Here is a 21,013-nt window from a genome sequence, read left to right as displayed (position 1 = left end):
ATTTCCAATTGTTTGACTTGATTCTCCGTGTCAGTGAGTGGTTAGCTTCTATCTTCAGCGCATCGTGGTCTGAAAAGATGGTTGATACAATTTCTATTTTTCCGATTCTATTGAGGTATGTTCTGGGGCCCAGTACATAATCTATTTTAGAAAATGTTCCGTGTGCACTGGAAAAGAATGTGTATTCTTTCTTTTGGGGGTGTAAGGCCCTGTATAGGTCAATTAGGCCTCTCTCTTCAATTTCTTCTTTCAGAGTCAGTGTTTCCTTGTTGAATTTTGTTCTTGTCGATCTATCTAGAGGCGATAAGGCCATATTGAAGTCTCCGACTACTATTGTGCTGTTAGTGATGTCCTCTTTGAAGTCTGCTAGGAGTTGTTTTAAATATTTAGCTGGTCGCTCATTAGGTGCATATATGTTTAAGAGTGTGATTTCTTCCTGTTGTACATATCCCTTGATAAATAGAAAATGACCTTCGCTGTCCCTTTTAATCTTTTTCAACTGAAATCTATGTTGTCGGATATTAGGATGGCCACTCCAGCTTTTTTAAGGGGGTTGTTTGCTTGCAGTATTGTTTTCCATCCTTTGACTTTGAGTCTATGTTTACTCTGTTTGTTCAGGTGTGTTTCTTGCAGGCAGCAGAATGATGGGTTTAATTTCTGGATCCATTTTGCCACTCTGTGTCTCTTTATGGGTGCATTTAGGCCGTTGACATTGAGAGAGATTATTGTGATAGGATTTTGTGTCATATTTCTGTGGTATTTGTTGTTTTTATGTGGCTCCACCTTGTCTTACAGTAGCCCCTTTAGACCTTCTTTCAAGATTGGTTTTGAGTCTATGAAGGACCTGAGCTGTTGTTTATCCGAGAAGTAGTGTATGGTTCCTTCGAGTTTGAGTGAGATTTTAGCCGGATAAAGTATTCTTGGTGAGGCATTCATTTCGTTGAGTCTTTTCACTATGTCCCACCATTGTCTTCGGGCTCTGAGGGTTTCCTCTGACAGGTCTGCTGTAAATCTGAGGGGTGCTCCTTTGTATGTAATTTCCTTCTTTGACCTTGCTGCTTGCAGAATTGTGTCTTTATCCATAGCATCCATCATTCTGACTATGATATGCCTTGGAGTCTTTTTATTCGGGTCTCTTTTTGCTGGTATTCTTCGGACTCCTTGTATCTGGATGCCTGCCTTCTCCAGCTCTGGGAATTTCTTAGCAATGATGTCTTTGACTGTGTTTATTTCATTGGGATTACTTCCCTGTGGTTCTGGTACTCCAATGATTCTTATGTTGTTTCTCTTGAAGTCATCCCCCAGAGCTCTGATTCGCTCTATAGCCATTTTGAGATCTTTGGCCATGATTTGTTGTTGTCTATAAGCTTTCTGCAGCTCATCTTCCAGGTCGCTGATTCTTTCTTCAGCTGTAGTCATTCTACTGTTGAGGGCATCTAGAGAGATTTTTAATTCGTCTACCGATTCCTTTATTTGTGTGACTTCCGTTCGTAGGTTTGAGATTTCTGTTCTCATTTCTTCCTGTATTTTCTTGGTGGACCGTTTCAGTGCTTCATTCATCTCCTCCCTTAGTTTATTGGATGTCTGTTCCATGGTTGCTTGGAGTAGGTCGACTCTCCTACAGATCTCCTCTCTGAATTGTTTATCTGAGAGGTCGTAGGTGTGAATAGCCCCCATTGATGTTTCTGGAATTTTTTCTTCTCCCTCTCTTGGTGGAGGGGATTTTCGCTGCTTCCTCATATTGTTATGGAAGTATAGAGTTGGAGCTTTGTAGTTATTTATTCCTTTTTCTTCTTGTGGAAAGAAGGTTTTCTGATCGTGCTAAACTTCCTTATTAACTGACAGCTTTTATAGTGTCAGACTAAGCTAGTGGCTATTTTGCGAGTTTGAGATCGCAAAAGTGAATTTTCAAAAAAATACAAGTACTGATTGAGCTGAGGTAACAAAGAATAACTGCGGCCGCATTAGCGGCCGCTGCTCTGAGAGGAGGCCACGCCCACTTTAGACCACGCCCACTAAGATACGGGACACGCCCCCAGTGTCTTCCTGCGAGGGCGGGCCTCAGTTAGGGGGCCAGGTCAGGAGCCGGGGCGTGGAGGACACGGGCTGGGGCGGCTGGAGGGTCTCGGGGAGTCCAGGCGGGGGGAAGCGGGGCCGGGAGGGCGTGGCCGAGGGTCTGGGCTTGGGTAGATTTTTACTGTTACTTTATCATAGTGAGCACTACTAAAATAGGTAACTAATGGGATGTTAGATTTGAATCTATCTTTCCCCATTTAGTCAAAGCTATAGTTTACCCACAGTAGAATTTCTACCCAATGCAGTATTATATGTATTTTTAAAAAATTTCATCAAGATTCATAATTTGGTTCTTGCATCAGTCAGGACTTAATTTAGAATCTATTCTGTTTGTAGACCAACATTACTTCAATAAATAATTCACAGAAGCCTGAAGAGAGAGGGAGGGAATGGAGAGAGACAGACAGACAGAGACAGAGACAGAGGGAGAGGCAGACACAAAGACACAAAGAGACAGAGAGGGACAGAAGGAGGGAGGGAGAGAGAAGAGACAGACAGGCAGACACAGAGACACAGAAATAGAGACAGAGGCAGAGAGGCAGAGAGGGAGGGAAGAAAGGAGGGCCTTAAGAGATAAAGCATTTGCATATAGCAGCAGCACCCCTGTGCATTCCCTGGCATGTTTGGTCCCCTATACACTGCCCGGGATCACTCCTGAGCATAGAACCAGGAATAGCCCCTGAGCTTCATTGCATATGACCAAACTCCCCTCCCAATAAGCAGAATGAATAAAGAATCCATGTATTAGAAGAAGAAAGTGAATACCAGGGGTCTTTCCCAGAAATACCTTTCTTAGTATATTGTAGAATAGTCCAGTCAGAGCCCTGGTGTCTATAACCTGGAAGAGGCTAGTACTGTAATGCTAACACCCCTTTGCCTGGGAATGCTATGGTGAAGAGATCACTGCCTCAGTTCCAGCTTCTGCTTCATAGGTTTTTCTTTAATATTAGTTAAGTTTATTGATTGAGATTCTGTGATTTACAATACTGTCATGGTGTTTCCCATGCATGTAATTCCAGTGCTTCACAGGAGTTTTGCGGTGTCCTCTGCCCTATGTCTCATACCCTCAGAATTTGTGTGTGGGTGCTGGAACATCTGCTAATTCTCATCTGAAAAACTTCAAGTGTCTCTGGGAGGAGGCCTGCCAGAAGAAATAGAACTACAAAGGCAAGGTCTTTGCCTTATGTCAAAATGGCAAATCTTGGACTGGAGATCTGGTCCAGTGGAAGAGCACGCACCTCACGTACCTGGGTTCCAGTAGTGGCTCCCAAAGCACAACAACTACAAAGAAAATAGAAGCCAAACCTCATACGGAGTGACCCCCATGCCATTCCCAACTGTGACTGGGGTCACTGCCCTTTGTGCTCAGGTTCTGTGAACCTGATGGTTCAGCATTCAGGCCTGACTCGGAGGCCACCAGGGCTTGTGTTGCTGGGGATGGAAGTTAGGGTATGGAATGCTAGCATGTGCTCTACCACTTGAGCCAGATCCTAGGCGTGCATTTGTTGGTTTTGTTTGTATTCTTATAAGTAAACCAAATTAGGCAGTCCTAAATTTAAAATAATCAGTATCGTCTCTGCATTACTACCTTCATAATTCTTTCTGTATCTCAGAATGCTCCCTTGACATAAATTATGCGTTAGAAACATCATGCCCAAGTATCTAAGTGAAGAGGTACTCTCACAGAAGTAGCAGTAGGCTCTTGGGGGAGAAATCCCTCATATAACAGGGGCTTGCATATGTCTCGTAGACTTCCTGGAAGATAGAACAGGACCATGAAAATGTAGTCTGGCTAGTGGAACTTGTGACAGTCAAGCTGGTCTTAAAACCCAGTGAAGACCTTTGACTTCTCCCTTTCCTTTACACTAAATGGAAGACTCTTTCTTCATAGTGATACAAGATGGTAACAGGGCTTGAATTTACTAGAAGACAAGGGGACACATTACAGTAAGTAATAACTTGCAGTATCACTGAGATTTTGTGTTACCCCAATTTAGTGTCTCTCTGACAAATATGAACTTGAGTCTGCAGTCTCTTTCTCATCACTGCATTCTCGTCCCTCTACTCTCTCTACCCTGCCCTCAAGGTAACTCTGTATGACTATTTCCTGGAAGCACAGTTTGTAAGTCACTGCTTGAGATGTTATGAGTTTCTTCTCTTCTGGATTGAACTATAAGGGACTGTATAGTAATGAATTTGCAGATAAATCTGGTAATGACGGGAATGAGGGAGCAGAAGGCAAGTGCTTATCTCCATTGAATTTCATTGAGAGCAGCTCTGAATTTATGTTTTGCCTGTAGAACATCTGCGGCTCAGAAAGAATGTGAAAACCATCATTTTCACATTTTAAAACTTTTATGTAGGGAATACATTGGTTTTTTTTGTCTTAAAAGAACATGGACAAAGTAAGGTAATTGAAATTGTTTGAATCTGACTTTTTCATAGAAACAATATTAAAATAGGGACTTAAGGGTTCTGACTAAAAGCCCAAGTTCTAAATAAAAATTACCACACAGACACTATATTTGACCAGCTAGAATTGTTATACATGGTTACCATATAGAAATAATGCTAGCTTATTTAAATCAATGGGATATGTATCCATTAGCAAGAGAACATTTTACTGGAGCACAGCAGGTAGGGTGTTTGCCTTGCAAGCGGCCAACCCGGGTTTGATTCCTGCATCCCTCTCGGAGAGCCCGGCAAACTACCAAGAGTATCCTGCCTGTACAACAGAGCCTGGCAAACTCCCCGTGGCATATTTGATATGTCAAAAACAGTAACAGCAAGTCTCACAATGGAGATGTTACTGGTGCCTGCCCGAGCAAAGTGCTACAGTGCAGTGCTATTGTCTTTGTACACCACAACCAACTAGCCCATGAAAAGGATCCTCAATTAATAAAAACCTCTGAATAGGTGATAGACTTTGGGGGTTAATTTTGGCAATGAAGTGTATTGCAAATGTCATTCCAGAACTCCTCACTCAATATTACTCTGCACTAGACTTAGGCACCAAAGAGAAAGCAGTGAGTCTTGCTGACAAACTGGAGGCCAATATATGTTCTCATCACCTTCCTGAGGTGTCAGTGCTTATAAGTGTCCATTTTACTACAACATATTGTTTGAATATTACATAGAGTACTATACATATAAATTATGTTACCTATTAGTCAGTCACTCCCTGTACTGAGAGAAAAATGTACAGACACTTGATAAGTCTCTAATACACGGGAAAGCTATAATCCAGAAACTGGTAAGTTAATGACTCATATGTAGTATAAATTCTTTCTCATGCTGTCTGGAAGGAGGTGGATGCTCAGGTGTAGAGGTTCCAGCTGAGACCCAGGTCTCTGCATTGTTGCTCAGATGGTGTTCTACCAAAGAGGTTGAAATGATCAGCTTCTTGAGTGAGTTGAGCTTGCAGAAGAGGGTAATGAGAATCTGGAGGGCAAGCAATTTTCTTTTCAGTGTCTGATGCCAAGCTTGCAGAATTACCTCTGCTTGCTAAGTCCATGGTCTGCTGGCTACAAGGGAGGCTGGAAAATTCAGTCTTCAGCTGTGTAGTTAAGAAGAAGACAGACAGAGAATCGTTTAACTACCCTTCTATGCTATGATTCTATGTACACGTATAAAGCAACTTGACTTGAAATGTATTTTGAAGGCTGACAAATGCATCTGGTTGGTTGGTTTGTGGTGTTGAGGATTGAACCCAGTACCTCACACTTACAAAGCAAGTGCGATACATCTCAGTCTAGAGGAAAGTCTCAGACTAAACTTATGGAATAGATTCTTAAAAATGGACTTTAGTGGTTTTAAAGAAGTAATGCTATATAATCCTGATAATCCTGATCTTGGTTAGAAAGTTCAAGTTCTAAAATAAAAATTGCCACACAAACACTATATTCAACCAGCAATTTTATATGCTACTTGGGTAGCATATAGAAATAATGCTGTCATCACATTGGTCATTGATTTGCTCAAGCGGGCACCAGTAACTTCTTTCATTGTGAGACTTATTGTTACTATTTTTTGGCATATCAATTACACCACAGGTAGCTTGCCAGGCTCTGCCTTGCGGGCAGGATACTCTGGTAGCTTGCCGGGCTCTCCGAGAGGGGCGGAGGAATCGAACACGGGTTGGCCATGTGCAAGGTGAAGACCCTACCGCTGTGCTATCGCTCCAGCCCAGAAATAATGCTAGATTCTTTAAATAACTAGAAGATGTATATCCAAATATGAAGTGGTGTTTGTGTATGTACATGTGGAAAAATTCATGTGGAAAGATGAACCATTTTTATCCTAGTATTCCATTTGAACAAATATATAATCCAGCAATCCAAAGTAACTTAAAAGGAAATTATATATGTGTATGTCTCAAAAACTATTAGAGGTGAATGAGAAGCTACAACAATACTTTTCAAAGTGTGTCTCTTCCACACTTCTCTCATTTCTCATATTTGTTTAAAAATTTCCCTTAGCTCCCCCAATTCTCCTGACATCGACCTTTTCTGTTCTGCCTCTGCCTCAAGATTTTTCTTCCTTAGATCAACTAGATTTGAGCTTTTTTTTTTTTAAAGTTTCATTTCTGCTTTGCTCATTACCTAGATTTCCCCACAAAAAAGAACCCAAGGCTGACCCAGAAAGCAAAAATCCTTCCCCTTTTCTTCATGCATCTCCAGCTTGGTTGCCTTGCTGTCTCTTGATTTTGCATTACAAAAATGCCAAGAACTGGACTGGCAGGAAAAGAATTCCTAAACCAGCGGGGTGGGGTGGGGTAGGGGGAGGGCTGAATCTGCACAGACTGGAATGGGGAAGCTATGACTACCGATACATTAAAATGTCTTGTTTCCATCACACTTATATCATTAAATGCTCAGGTGAGGATAATGTGGATGACTATAACTTCAAAACAGATGGAAAATCTTTCCATTTAAAAATATTCACAGTTAGATTTATACAGATGTTCCACCTGAAGGCAGAACTGAACAAATTAATGCTCACAATGGACTATGAAACTCTAATCTATAAAGCAAAAAGGGAAGGGAAAGAAGCAGAAAGTTGTTGAGCACTTACTCAGCTATTGTGTTAAGCTCTTTAAACAAAGTCATGTCATTTAAAACCCTCAATAACACTTTAGATCAATGTTCTTCGTTTGGGGGTTCAACAAATCATTTACTTAGAAATACATGAGGAGTAAGAACTTACCAATTCTTGTGCTTTTGTATCAAAAATAATGTTGAAATATTCAGCATGATGTAGTGAGTGTCTCTAATGAAAAGATTGTTTGATTATAGTATAACTGTGTGACATTAAACCTTGGACTGCAGAGGTGACTGTTTCAATGACATTCATCTAGTTACACATATTGCCATATGACCCAGCTACTAGCCAAATAACAGGCTACTTGCCTCCCTCTGACTCCAATCATGACATTTTTCCTTTTAAAAAGCTTTGGATGGTGGCCAGAGTGATAGTACAGCGGGCAGGGTATTTTACCTCACATGGGGCTGACCAGGATTCAGTCCCTGGCATCCCATATGGTCCCCTGAGCAATTGATTTTTGATTGATTTTTCCTCCAGCCCTAATACATAAGTGATTTTAAGTGATGGTCAAAAAGCTTCATATTAAAAAAAAAACATGACAAAAAAAAGGGGCTGGAGCAATAGCACAGTGGGTAGGGTGTTTGCCTTGCACGAGGCAGACCCAGGTTCAATTCCCAACATCCCATATGGTCCCCTGAGCACCACCAGGGTTGATTCCTGAATGCATAGCCGGGAGTAACCCCTGTGCATCACTTGGTGTGTCCCAAAAAGCAAAAAACAAACAAACAAACAAACAAAAACCTTCATATTGCATGACATGAAGGGTAGTTTTGCAGGAGTTGAAGAGGGCTTTAAAAGGTGAGTGGTCCTTGGCTATAAGAGAGCAAAGTTATCCTCTAAAGTACAAACATGCTAGCAATATCACATTGTTATTGGAGCAACAGTTTGGCATAAGGCAGTATCTTGTTAAGGCTGCTGCTTACAGTTTTGTTTCTATGAACTTTTTTAAATCAATGTAAACAATTTCTATTGATGTATAGGATAGTAGAGAATTTAGGTATTATTCTCAGTTTCTTATTCCCTTTCCACTTTAGTGATACAGACAATCCTTGTGTCCTGTAACTCTGCAATTCTCTCACAAGAGAAGGCAGGGTATTAACAGAGGCTGCGCAAAGGGACAACCTATGTTATACGGCAGTGAAACATTTGCAAAAGCTTTACCTGTATAACATAAAGGCAAAGATAATCCTGTATCTCACAGGCTTGTGACATTAAACAGGAAGTTCTGATTCATGACATTTATTCATCGGGTCAATGAGCCGAAGTTCTCTGCACTTGAAAAGGTACAGGAAAAAGATGAACTTAGCAAAGAATGGGTCAGTTTGCAGGCAAACTTGAGAGAAAGATGTAAAGAGCTTACAGATTCCAAAAGCTGTAGGGTAGATAAATAAAAACAATTTCTCATTTCCAATTAATTCAAATTAAAATTGAAAGCTTCCGTGTCTTCATAGACCCTATAAAATATAGCCTTCACTGTCACTGTCATCCCGTTGCTCATTGATTTGTTTGAGCGGGCACCAGTAACGTCTCTCATTGTGAGACTTATTGTTACTGTTTTTGGAATATCCAATACGCACGGGTAGTTTGCCAGGCTCTGCCGCACGAGCTGAACACTCTTGGTAGCTAAAATATAGCCTTAGAGACAAAAATGACAAAATCCAGTCACAGCTTCATTTAGACAGATCTTAAGACAGTATCCATATGTTAAGATATGTTTACCTGAACAAAAAGATTTACAAAAGGGGCTAAGTGATCCTATTGAAACCTGATGCACTAAAGACACTTATAATTAAGTTTAGAGGGAGTGGGTCTTATCCAAATTACAGGTGTGGTATTTGGCACTTGGAATTGCCTATAATTAACTATCATCAAAAGCCCAACAGTATTTTGTAAGCTGTGTTTGTAAAACTGCTGCCATGCTAGATCCAAGAGATTGGTACTGAGATGTATAAGATTGCCCTGATCTTCCAACTTCCCACATGTAGGAAGTAAGTAAAATTTTTTTTAAAAGTTGTTCATATTTGATAATATGTTTTTCACATATGACCAAGAAGGATGCTAGAAAAGGAAGTTTGAGAGGGAATTCAAAGAACCACATGTACTCATGTTACTCTCAGAGAGCAGAGCCAGGGTCGAATCAAGAAATGACCGTCATGCTATGGGGAAGCTAGTCAATGCTTTCAGAGTTCCTCTGTGCCAGAGATCAGGTGTGCTTTCTACTATTCACCCTTTCTGAATGAATATGTGGTCACTGACATTCCTGTCCTGTTGTATGGTAAGCCATTGTGTAGATGTTGGTGTAACATATTCCTTGTCTTTGTAGTTTATAAATAGTTACATTATGATAGGCTCTATCTGGGCCTAGTATAAATACAGATCCTGAACTTTGAGTCTGACGCCATTAATTTATGAGACTTTAATTTGCCCACAACATTCTTGAAGGAAGTCATGCTCATTGGAAAAAATGTTCTCCTCTGGCCTCATAGAAAGCCACTGTTGTATTGTCATCCCCTCTAATCCTCAGAATCACCTCTAAGGTATCAGTGACCCATGCTTACCTCACATCTGAAAATGTTACATGCAAAAAGATATTTCTGAGAGTTAAAGACAATACTCACACAACTTTAATTCCAGTAAACCATGACAATTGTTCTATTTTATTAGTAGTCATTGTGGCTAATATCTTAATAAGCCTGACTTATAAATTAAACTTATTCATAGGAATATATAAATCAGAAAACACAGTATATATGGAGTTTAGTACTATCCATAGTTTTGATCATTCACTGGGGTCTCAAGTGAATGTTCAACCTATGGATAAAGAGGGAAGTTACTGTAGTCACCATAAAGCCAGTCCAAAGAAGTTAAGAGTTGACTTCAGTATTAGAAACCAGAAAACCTGCCTGATTAGGGATGGTTGAAATGTTGAGAATGGCCTCCATATCTTTTCCAAGAAGTTCAAAGGAAGGAAACTTTAACCAGAAATCTGCATTTCTGAGTCTTGTGTCTCAGGAGTTAGCCCTTAAGTGAGTTTGATCACCCTCGTGCCCACTAGTCTCTATCCTATTCTTTCTAAGCATGTTCTCTATTTCTAGCAAACCCACAGGTCATCATTTAGAGAATATGAGTGCTCTGAGGACACGAGTCCACCATCTTCCACCCTGCTGGCTGTTGCCAGTCAAGCTCTGTCACCACTGGACTGGTCACCATGTCTCCTGGTTGATGGACACTCCAGCAGCTGTGGAACCTAAACTGGACGGTTAGAGCTGTTGCTCCTTCTAATCAACCCAGTGGGATGGGCTGGAGCTGGTGAAGTGTCTGTGGCTTGCAGAGTCTCTCCTAATCAAAAGGGAGCAATGACTTAGGAAGCCAAGGCTCTCATCATGATCTGACTGGCAAGAGCAGGCCAGTGATGAAAACTATCCCAAGGAACTAAAGAATTATTTTCTACTTTTCTTAGGGGGGTTGTTTGGTTTTGGGACCGTACGTGGTAGTGCTCATGGCTTATTCCTGGCTCTCTGCTCAGGGATCATTCCCTCAATCCTGGCAGAGTTCAGGGTAGAAAATGGGGTGCCGGGGATTAAACTTCTGTTGGTTGTGTGCAAGGCAAACACCCTACCCACTGTACTACTGCTACAGCCCCAGATTTTCTTCCACTTATTAAATGGACCATTTACACCGAGCTGTAAGAAAACACTACACTCCAGAGAGACTTCCACCCTCTACAATGTGAGTAACATCTGAAACTACTCAAATGATGCTCCAATAAGGAAAACTCAAACCAGAAAAGCTCTCTTAAACATTAAAAGAATATACTTGTTTTGTAATCTGCTTTTTTCTTTTTTAAAACTCCCCAAAGTCCTTTCATTCTTCTTTAATTCAAGAGCTTTTTCTCAGGCTGCATACTTTGATGTTAATATCAATCTTAGTGGTGGCTGGCCACAAGTTTTGAAGTATTTTGAAAGCAGTTCTGGCCTGCTAATACTAGAGACACACGAGCTTTGTATATCAATCCTTTGATGGTGAAACTATCTGACAGGATTTAGACACTCATGGTTCTGCTTAGGTTTACTCAGACAGATTTTATCATTTGAACTTAAAATGTATTGGTTTTCTCTCTCTCTTTTTTTTCTTGTTATTTAGAAATTTTTCTTTTATCTGTGTGCATTATTTTATCTATTTTTAATTGAATAGTCACCTAAATGGGGGAAACTATTAAACAAACAGGGAAGGATAATATAGGAAATTCATGTCTCAGTCAGCCTCGTTCTCAGTCAGACTTTAAGATCTGGGGATGTCACCAATTTTTATGCATGTCTTTATCTCTTACCCACAAAGCAATGTTAACCATGCAGATTAGCTGGCCTTTATCTAAGGCAGGATTAATCAAAACTTATATGGAAACTTTAAAGCAGAACCCTAGTGGTAACTCAAAGTTTTCTAACTTACTGTTATTGAGCTGTGGTTAAATATTCACTGTATCACTCTATCACTGTCATCCTATTGCTCATCGCTTTGCTCGAGCAGGCACCAGTAACGTCTCCATTATGAGAGTTGTTGCTACTGTTTTTAGCATATCAAATACACCACTGGTAGCTTGCCAGGCTATGTTGTGTGGGCAAATACTCTCGGTAGCTTGCCAGACTCACTGAGAGGGATGAAGAAATGGAACCCGGATTGGCCATGTGCAAGGCAAATGCCCTACCCACCATACTATCACTCCAACCTGGTTAAATATTAAGCTATATAAAATTCTTTATGCTTATGTTTCTTATGTTAATTGACTTAATTATCTACAACTAAAAAACTGCTGCATAACAACTCTAAAAGTCTTGGTAATTTACAAATCAAGTATTTGTCTATCTTATTTACAGTGGGTTAGGCTGATTTCTTCTATATTATGTGAGGATAAGCTCCACGCATCACCAAGAGATTCAGTTCTGCTACCGAGGTCTTTATTGATTATCTGAGATAGGAAGCCACATGGGGCCTTCAGGTTTGGGATGGTGCTATGGGAGATTCTGAGTTTTCTAAATGAGGGCTCATGGAACTACTGAGACCAAACCAAATCACGCACATATAGTTAAGCCTCACCATGTGCAGTGTTCATTAATAATCCAGCCAGCATCAGCCTCTGTGGGGCAGGTACCACCCATGGCAAAGAGCATAGAAATATAAATCTGTAACAGGAAGGATCTAAAGAATTGAGATCAACAGTTTAGTCATTAGTATAATCTCATTAAAATGGCAATTATTCACTTTGCTCCATTGTTCAATATACTAGAGGCTCCAATCTTGTGGGTGAATTAAAGTGATAAAAGAGAGGAAAAATACAACTACTAAAAATGGAGGACAAACCTTCTTCCTCAGTAAATTGGGCACTTCAACTAAGTTTCCTTGCTTTAGAAAACTTTTTTTTTAAATTTCTAGTGATATATTCCCAGAGATACCTACTAGCACGGAACTTAGGCACTCATCTTGCCTGAACCTGACCCTGAGGGTTAAAATCCAAGACACCACACCTGGGCCCTGTGCAACATCAAGAGCGTTCCCTGAGCACAGAGCCCAGAGTAAGCCCTGAGCACACTGGATGTGGCCCATTTCCAAGAGTCTTTTGAAACTACAGGAATATTTTTGTCATTGATAAGTTGATTGATCATTTTCCCCATGATCTTGTATGAAACCACTTCAGTTTTCTCTTTTCTTTTTGAGATTTCCTCAACTCTTTTCTTGCAGCACTAATTTATTTGTTAATGTTGTTGTGGGTAGAGACACAGAAAAGGAGAAATGTTGTACTTTTTGGCTCTCACTCTTCATTCTTAACATACTTTTTTTTTGTAAGAAACTAGCATTTAAAAAATATAAGTATATAATTTCATGGGGCTATACTGTACATATCATAATGTTCATTTGTTTAATCACTCCATTATAGTGGTATTGAGTATATTTTCAAAGTTGAGCACCCATTACTGTATCATCATCATCTATTTAAATGGTCGTTTTTACATTTTTTTTTTTTTAAAAACTATTGGTCTTCTCAGGAGAACTCAGGAACTGGGGACCACTCCCAGTTATACTCAAACTTACCTTGTAAGTCTAAGGGTGCTTAAGCCTGATGGTGCTGGTGTAGTCTGGAAGCAGTCAGGGGCCCTGAATGTCAAGGATTGAACCCGGGATCTCTGAATGCCAGAATTCCTTCAAGCTGTCTCTTCAATCCTTATTTTAATTTTTAAAAAATATTGAGGTATCATTGGTTTACAAGCATGTAAATGTTTATATATTTCACGGGTACAATACCACACCATACCCATTACCAAAGTTGAAGTAAACTTCCTTTTAAAAACATAAAGTGTTGGGGATGTGGTCAAAGGGCTGGATCCAGGGTCTTACCCAGGTACCACCCAGAGTGGTGGCAAACAATATAGAGAATGGCCCTTACGACATAAGAAATGACCAAGAACCATTAAAAAGAAAGGTGTTTGGAATAAACTAACATGAACTAAATGACATGAGCACTCATTTTGCCAATTGAAAAAAAAAACAAGTTTAGCTAGACCAAATATCAAAGTACTCTCAACATCTTCAAATAATGCTTAATGCTTGTCATCAATTTATACCACTTATTTTTCTAATCTAAAGCTGTGTGTGAAATGATTGTAATAGCTGATACTTGACATATTGAAAGTATCTTTTTTCTAAATGTTTAGGATTTTATCTGTTCATCTCCTTCACCACAGCTTGGCTAGGAAGACTCAGGAGCTCATCCAAATGACATATTTATTGGTTTTTTGCCTCAATGACTGCTTTTTAAGTATTATTAGAAAAAATTAGCCTTCCTGCAAATATTGAGTTTTTCTTCCATTTCTACATTTACTTTTTCTGGGAATGTCTTTAGGTAACTCTCCCAAATTCATTACAAATTATTTACTTAATTGTTATTTAATAGTCCATTGAGTGAATTAAAGTATGATTTATTTTAAAATTTTTCTTCTGTATTGTATATTACATTTTTATACTCTTTTTGCTATTATAAATAATGTTAACAAGGGCAATTGGCAAATAAATTTTTGTCTTGAGATCCGTCCTTCCTTCTTCCTCCTCCCTCCCTCCCTCCCTCCCTCCCTCCCTCCCTTCCTCCCTCCCTCCCTCCCTTCCTTCCTTCCTTCCTTCCTTCCTTCCTTCCTTCCTTCCTTCCTTCCTTCCTTCCTTCCTTCCTTCCTTCCTTCCTTCCTTCCTTCCTTCTTTCCTTTTCTTTCTTTTGGGTGTCACACCCTGTGGTGCTCAAGACTGCACTCTTGACAGTGTTTGGAGGACCATACGAGTTGCTGGCAACTGAATAGTCTGCTTAACCCGAACAAAGAAGTTTTTTTTTTTTAATTTTTATTGAATCACTATGTGGAAAGTTACAAAGTTCTCAGGTTTATGTCTCAGTTATACAATATTCAAACACCCATCCCTTCACCAGTGCCCATATTCCACCACCAAAAACCCCAGTATACCTCCTCGCCCCCTCCCCCCAACCCTCAACTGTATAACTGATGAATTTCACTTCATTTTCTCTTTACCTTGATTACGTTACATATTTTGACACAAAACTAAACTCATTATTATTGTTGGAGATCCCCCCCGAGAAAGACAGTCCTACTACCAAGGAAGCATTTAATATTTATTTTTCCATTAAAAGATTGTATGTTTTCAGTTTTAGAAAAGGTCGCGCGACCACATTAGTGGCCGCGCGGTTCTGAGTTGTCCCAGTTCCGCATCCCGGAGCCATGTTAGTTGCTGCTCAGTGTCGCCGGGGCTCCATCTGGAGAGGGTGTGGTGGCTGCACCTCCTCCGTCTGGATCCCCGGTGTTGCTGGCCCAGTTTCGGGTCCGGAGCATTCTCTGGTTGTGTTGCTCACCAGAATGTCTGGCTGCTTCTCTGTTGAATGTGGCAAGATGAACAAAGAAGTTTTTAAGGTTCTTGAAACATCTATGCCAAACTATCTATGTCCCCAAAAGATAAGTCTTTTTTTTCACTCTGACAAGCATAATTAAGACTAAAACAAAACGAATCATTAAAACTACAGCTAACTTCTTGTTGTAGGAAGGTGTAGCACTATGAGTTCAAAAGGAACTGAAAATAATTGAAATAAACTTAAATGGCATGAACATGTGATAATGCTGTTTTAATTTTATCTCTACGTATGTATACTTTTTGGTTATTAGGGTCTAATTTGAACCCAGCAAGTATAAAGATGGATCAGTTGATACAGAAAGATAAAGTATAACTAGCTAGATTTTTCAGAATCTTGATTTTAACTGGGCTACTTTTTGTTTTAAACAATTTTATCAAGATGAAAATAAATGTCAAAAGACAATGTAAAGAATAGTTAAATTTAACAGTTTAATAATTGCCATCTGGATATGCCCAGGAAACCATTAACACCATTAAAATAATGATTAATGAACATTTCCGTCACTCCTCTTGTCTCCTTATATTCTTCCAAATCCTTCCTTTATGTCCGTACTTGCTTTTTGTCACTGAAGAATAGTTTGAATTTTGTTGACTCTTAAGTGAAAGAATAAATTATAATGTGAATTTTAATGAAAATAATAAACTATATATTTCTTCCTTATTTCAATGAACCTATTTTGATAGTTATCTATGTTGTTGTGCTTCCAATTTTGAGCTACTACCAAAAATGTCACTTTGTGTATGACTTTGTATGGGAATAGGAGGAGGAGGGTTAGTGTGTGCTTAACTTTTAAGCACTGTCACTGTAGCACTGTCATCCCATTGTTCATCGATTTGCTCGATCGGGCACCAGTAACACCTCCATTGTGAGACTTCTTGTTACTGTTTTCGGCATATCCAATCCGCTGCGGGTAGCTTGCCAGGCTCTGCCGTGTGGGCAAGATACTCTCAGTAGCTTGCCAGGCTCTCTGAGAGGGATGGAGGAATCGAACCTGGGTCGGCTGGGCTGTATGCAAGGCAAACGCCCTACCTGCTGTGCTATGGCTCCAGCCTTTTTTTTTAATAATAAATTTATTTATTTTTAATTAATGAATCACCATGAGGGTACAGTTACGGATTTATACACATCTGTGCTTATGCTTCCCCCATACAAAGTTCGGGAACCCATCCCTTCACCAGTGCCCATACTCCACCACCAGTAAACCCAGCATCCCTCCCATCCTCCCCAATCCCATCTCCCCCCACCCCACCCTGTCACTGTGGCAGGGCATTCCCTTCTGTTCTCTCCCTCTAATTAGCTGTTGTGGTTTGCAATAAAGGTGTTGAGTGGCCATGTGGGAGAAGGGAGTTGCGGGCTGAATGAGGGCTAGAGACTGAGCACAGTGGCCACTGAGCACAGTGGCTCCAGCCTTTTAAGGAAACCTTTAAGGAAACTTTTAAGGAAACTCCCAAGATGTTATTCAAAGGGCCTGCTCCATCTCACTAGCAGGATAAGAGTATTATTCTTCCACATCCTCACCAGCATTAGGTATAGTCAATTTTTTGAGATTAAACATTCAGATCGATTCTTTTGAGTATTTAGCACCTCATTGTGGCTTTAATTTGCATTTCCAACTGGGTTACTTTGCTATAAGGAAGCAGGTTGATACAGTGAAATGCAGTGTCCTATATAGTTTTATAACACAAAATACAAAGCATTTTATTTTGTGTCTTGGTTTGATCATCTAAAAAATAAAGATGATGAGAAATGCACCATGTAATTGACAAAGTTTTTATTAAATTAATGGGCATAGTGAATGTAAAATACTTCGTAAGGTAAGTAAAGTTTTAGAAATTATCAACAGTTAAATTGCTGCATAATTTGGGGCAAATCACTTCAATTTATTCAAGGATTACTTTTTAGCTCTGTAAAATGAGGGAAATAAATAAGGTGACTTCTAAGTTTCCTTCAAGTACAAAAATGTTCTGTCTAAAAAAATATGCTGATGTTTTATTACCACACATACATAACACATTTGTGGAATGGTACTTTTTAGTATGGAAAAATGATAGCTATTCATTAAAAAAATCAGGTGTACTTTTCAATTTCTTATTGATTTAGTTATGCTATATTTTAAGATTCTACTATAGATTGTCTGAGAGCCTACATGGAGGCTATCAGCCATAAATCCTTTTTTGTTTCTCTAATTAATATGATCCAAAGTGACAGCAATTTTAGCATTTACTGAAGTCTTGTTTCATATTCCAAATCTTTAAATGTGACCATTTAACTGCATATCACATTATCAAAGTATTTTTGCAATGCAAAAAGAACTCTCTCTGGTATTCATATCAATATCCAGATAGAATTTAAAACAATAAAATGTCCAAGAACTACTTTTTATTTGGAGTTTTACGTGAATAAAATCGCTTAAAGGAACACCTAACTGAATATGTGACAGGAAATACAGTGCAGAGCTATTAGGTAGATGCCAGGCTCCTTATTTCTATTAAAAATCTGCTTTTCTACTTAAAACCAAATAAACAAATGATATGAAATTTGATAAACAGCTTCTCAAAACTGATCATCAAATTATAAACAGACTTAAAATAGAACAAGTTGTACATAATGCATTTCTTAGTAGTTGACTCAGACACATAGTCATTCCTGGATAACTTTGGTGACTTTATTGCTATTTTATGATGCAGTACAAATGCTTTCTTTGAAATGTTTGAAAGTGACATGTAGTTTTTCTTCAAGATCTTTATAATTTTCCCATGCTATATGGATTTAATAGTCAGGCATTAGGTTTTTTAAAAAGGAGGGGGTGACTGGAGAAGTTAGGAGCCATTTCCTTTCCTATTCTCTGATATTTAGCAGATTGAAAATTGATAAAGTTACATCATTGGTCACCCAACTTTCCGCTTTAAATTCTTTCTTTTTGGTGCCAGAGAGATAGTACAGCGGGTGAGGAACTTGTCTTCCATGCAGCCCACCAATGTTCAATCCCCGGACCTCATGTATTCCCCTGAGCCCTGACAAGAGTGATTCCTGAGCACAGAGCCAGGAGTAAGCCCTGTGCTTAGCTGGATGTGGCCTCCAAACCAACACAACAACAACAACAATAAAAACTGAAAAACAATATGTCTTTCCATTATTTTGCTTAACCATGTATTCATTATTCTATAGTTCCTCTGCTCCAGTTCAGGACTTGTAACACTGGATTTGTTTTCCCCAACAGTTGTAGAACTACAATCACGGTTCCACTTCCGTTCCCCTCCCTTTCCCCATGCCTTTATAGGAGAATGGAGTGTCAGCCTGGGGTTTTCTCTGTGCTCAGCCAAGAGGCTTGCTTCAGCTAATGGGACATTAACTCCCTTGACATAAGACATGTCTCCCAAGACATGTTTTCTCTCTGACACGTCTAGCCTGCTGAAGGATTTGAGGAATGTAGGCAGAGACAAGTTACCCCAGCTATGCCCCATCACCTGCTCTGACAATGTCCAGCTGACCAAGTGTGAATTAGACCAGAAGAACTGCTAAGTCAAAGCTGAAGTCACCCCAGATGCATGGAGCAATAAACAACATTGTCTGTCAGTGAAGGCCTCTAGTTATACGTATAAACTTATTTATTACATTATCATGTTATAAAAAGTCATACTTATGAAGTATGATTGTTGCAACACAAAAAAACTATTGTAACCAAGTCCATTTCTTTTTGGGTTTTTGTTTGTTTATTTGTTTGGGGTGATGCTGGTGATGCTTAGTGGCTACTCCTAGCTCTGCACTCAGGAACTACTTCTGGTGGTGCTTGGAGGATCATTTAGGGACACTGGGGACAAAACTTGGGTAGACCAGATGCAAGACAAGCGCATTATTTTCTTTACTATCCCTCTGGTCCCTAACCAAATACATTTCTAACAATTCCCCTTTATGCACATTTAAAAAAATTATTGATTAACCATGAGATATAGTCACAAGCTTTCATGTTTGAGTTACAATCACACAGTGATCAAACACCCATCCCTCCACCAGTTCACATTCCCCACCACCAATACCCCCACTTTTCCCACCCTCCTACTGCCTCCATGACAGACTATATTCCCCGTACTATCTCTCTACTTCAGGGCATTATGGCTTGCAATGCAGATACTGAGAGGTTATGTTTGGTCCTTTATCTACTGTCAGCACACATCTCCCATCCCGACAGATTCCTCCAACCCTCATTTTCTTAGTGATCCCTTTTCTATTCCAGCTGTCCTCTCCCTGCCAACTCATGAGGCAGGCTTCCAGCTATGGAGCAATCTTCCTGACTCTTACATCTACTGTCCCTGGGTGTTGGCCTCCTGCTATGTTATTTTATACTCCACAAATGAGTGCAGTCTTTCTATATCTGTCCCTCTCTTTCTGACTCATTTCACATAGCATGATACTCTCCATGTCTATCCACTTATAAGAAAATTTCATGACTTCAGCTCTCCTAACAGCTGCATAGTATTCCAATATGTAGATGTACCAAAGTATCTTTAACCAGTTGTCTGTTCTTTTTTTTTGTTCCATCTTTTATTTATTTATTTATTTTTTTAAATGGTCTGCTTATCTTTTTTTTATTTTATTTTTTTAAATTTAAATTTTATTGAATCACCATGTGGAGGGTTACATAGTTCTCAGGATTATGTTAGTTATACAATACTCAAACACCCTTCCCTTCACCCGTGCCCATATTCCATCACCAAGCACCCCATTATACCTCCTGCCCCCTCCCGCCCCCCCAGTCCCCGCCCTTGTAAGTGATAAGTTTCACTTCACTTACGCTTTATCTTGGTTATAGTCCATGTTTCAACACATAACTCACTATTGTTGCTAGGGTTTCCCCCCAAAAAAGAAAAGACAGTCCCACTGTCAAGGAAGCATTTGATGGCTCTCCATTGCTGAGAATGTAGAGATATTAAGTCCCGCTGTTTGTTACATAACTTTTCTATTTTTTACCCCCTCGTCCCGCGCCACCGAGATCACACCTGTTTAGTAATCACCACGCTGCCTGACAAAGGGAAAACAAACCAAAAAAGATGGTTATTTCTCGTCATCAGCCGGCGTGGGGCTCTGGCTTAGTTGATAGTCTGGTAGAATGTCTGCAAGCAGTTTCTGGAACCAAAAGTAATACGCTGGTATCGGCCCCGGCTCGAGATTCCACCAGCGTCCCGCTGTTCCAAGTACATAATAATTTATTCCCTTGTATCCCATTCCCACACCACCAGGTCCGTGTCAGCTTAATGGACATCATACTATGGTTAACGCCACACTGCGTTTCTTCCCGAGAAAGAAGGATATTTTTTCTCAGCCGGCGTGTTGATATGGCTTAGTTCAGTCTATAGAGATGGCTACCACTTTGGTAGCCTTCAATATTTCAGCAAAAGACTTACTATTCTTGTTAGGATTTCCCACCAAAGTCCGACCCGTTAAAAGGGAACCATTTCATATTGGTGATGATTAAATGACAATAGGTTGCGCGGCCATGGCAGCGGCCTCGCGGCTTTGAATTTTTGTATAAAGTCCAGGGAAAGTACAGCCAGAAATTACACGTCGCTACAAACTTTAACCCTATTATGGTCCCCCCAAAGTCCAACCCATTACAAAGGAACCATTTCATATTGCTGATGATTAGATGACATTAGGCTGCCGCGGCCGCACGGTTTTGGGTTTCTATATAAAGTCCAGGCAAAATTCTGCCTAAAATTCTATCGCTACAATCTTTTACCCTTCAACAAAAAACTTAGTACTATTGTTTGGAGTTTCCCCCCACGTTAAGCCCTGCCAAAAAGGAACATTTACACGTTGCTGACAATCAAGAGATATTAGGTCTATCGCAGCCGCGCGGTTTTGGATTTCTATATG

The sequence above is a fragment of the Sorex araneus genome, chromosome 9, assembly GCF_027595985.1.
Source record: "Sorex araneus isolate mSorAra2 chromosome 9, mSorAra2.pri, whole genome shotgun sequence".
Lineage (NCBI taxonomy): Eukaryota > Metazoa > Chordata > Mammalia > Eulipotyphla > Soricidae > Sorex > Sorex araneus.
The sequence above is the reverse complement of the archived record's forward strand: the minus strand, read 5'-3'. Positions refer to the sequence as shown.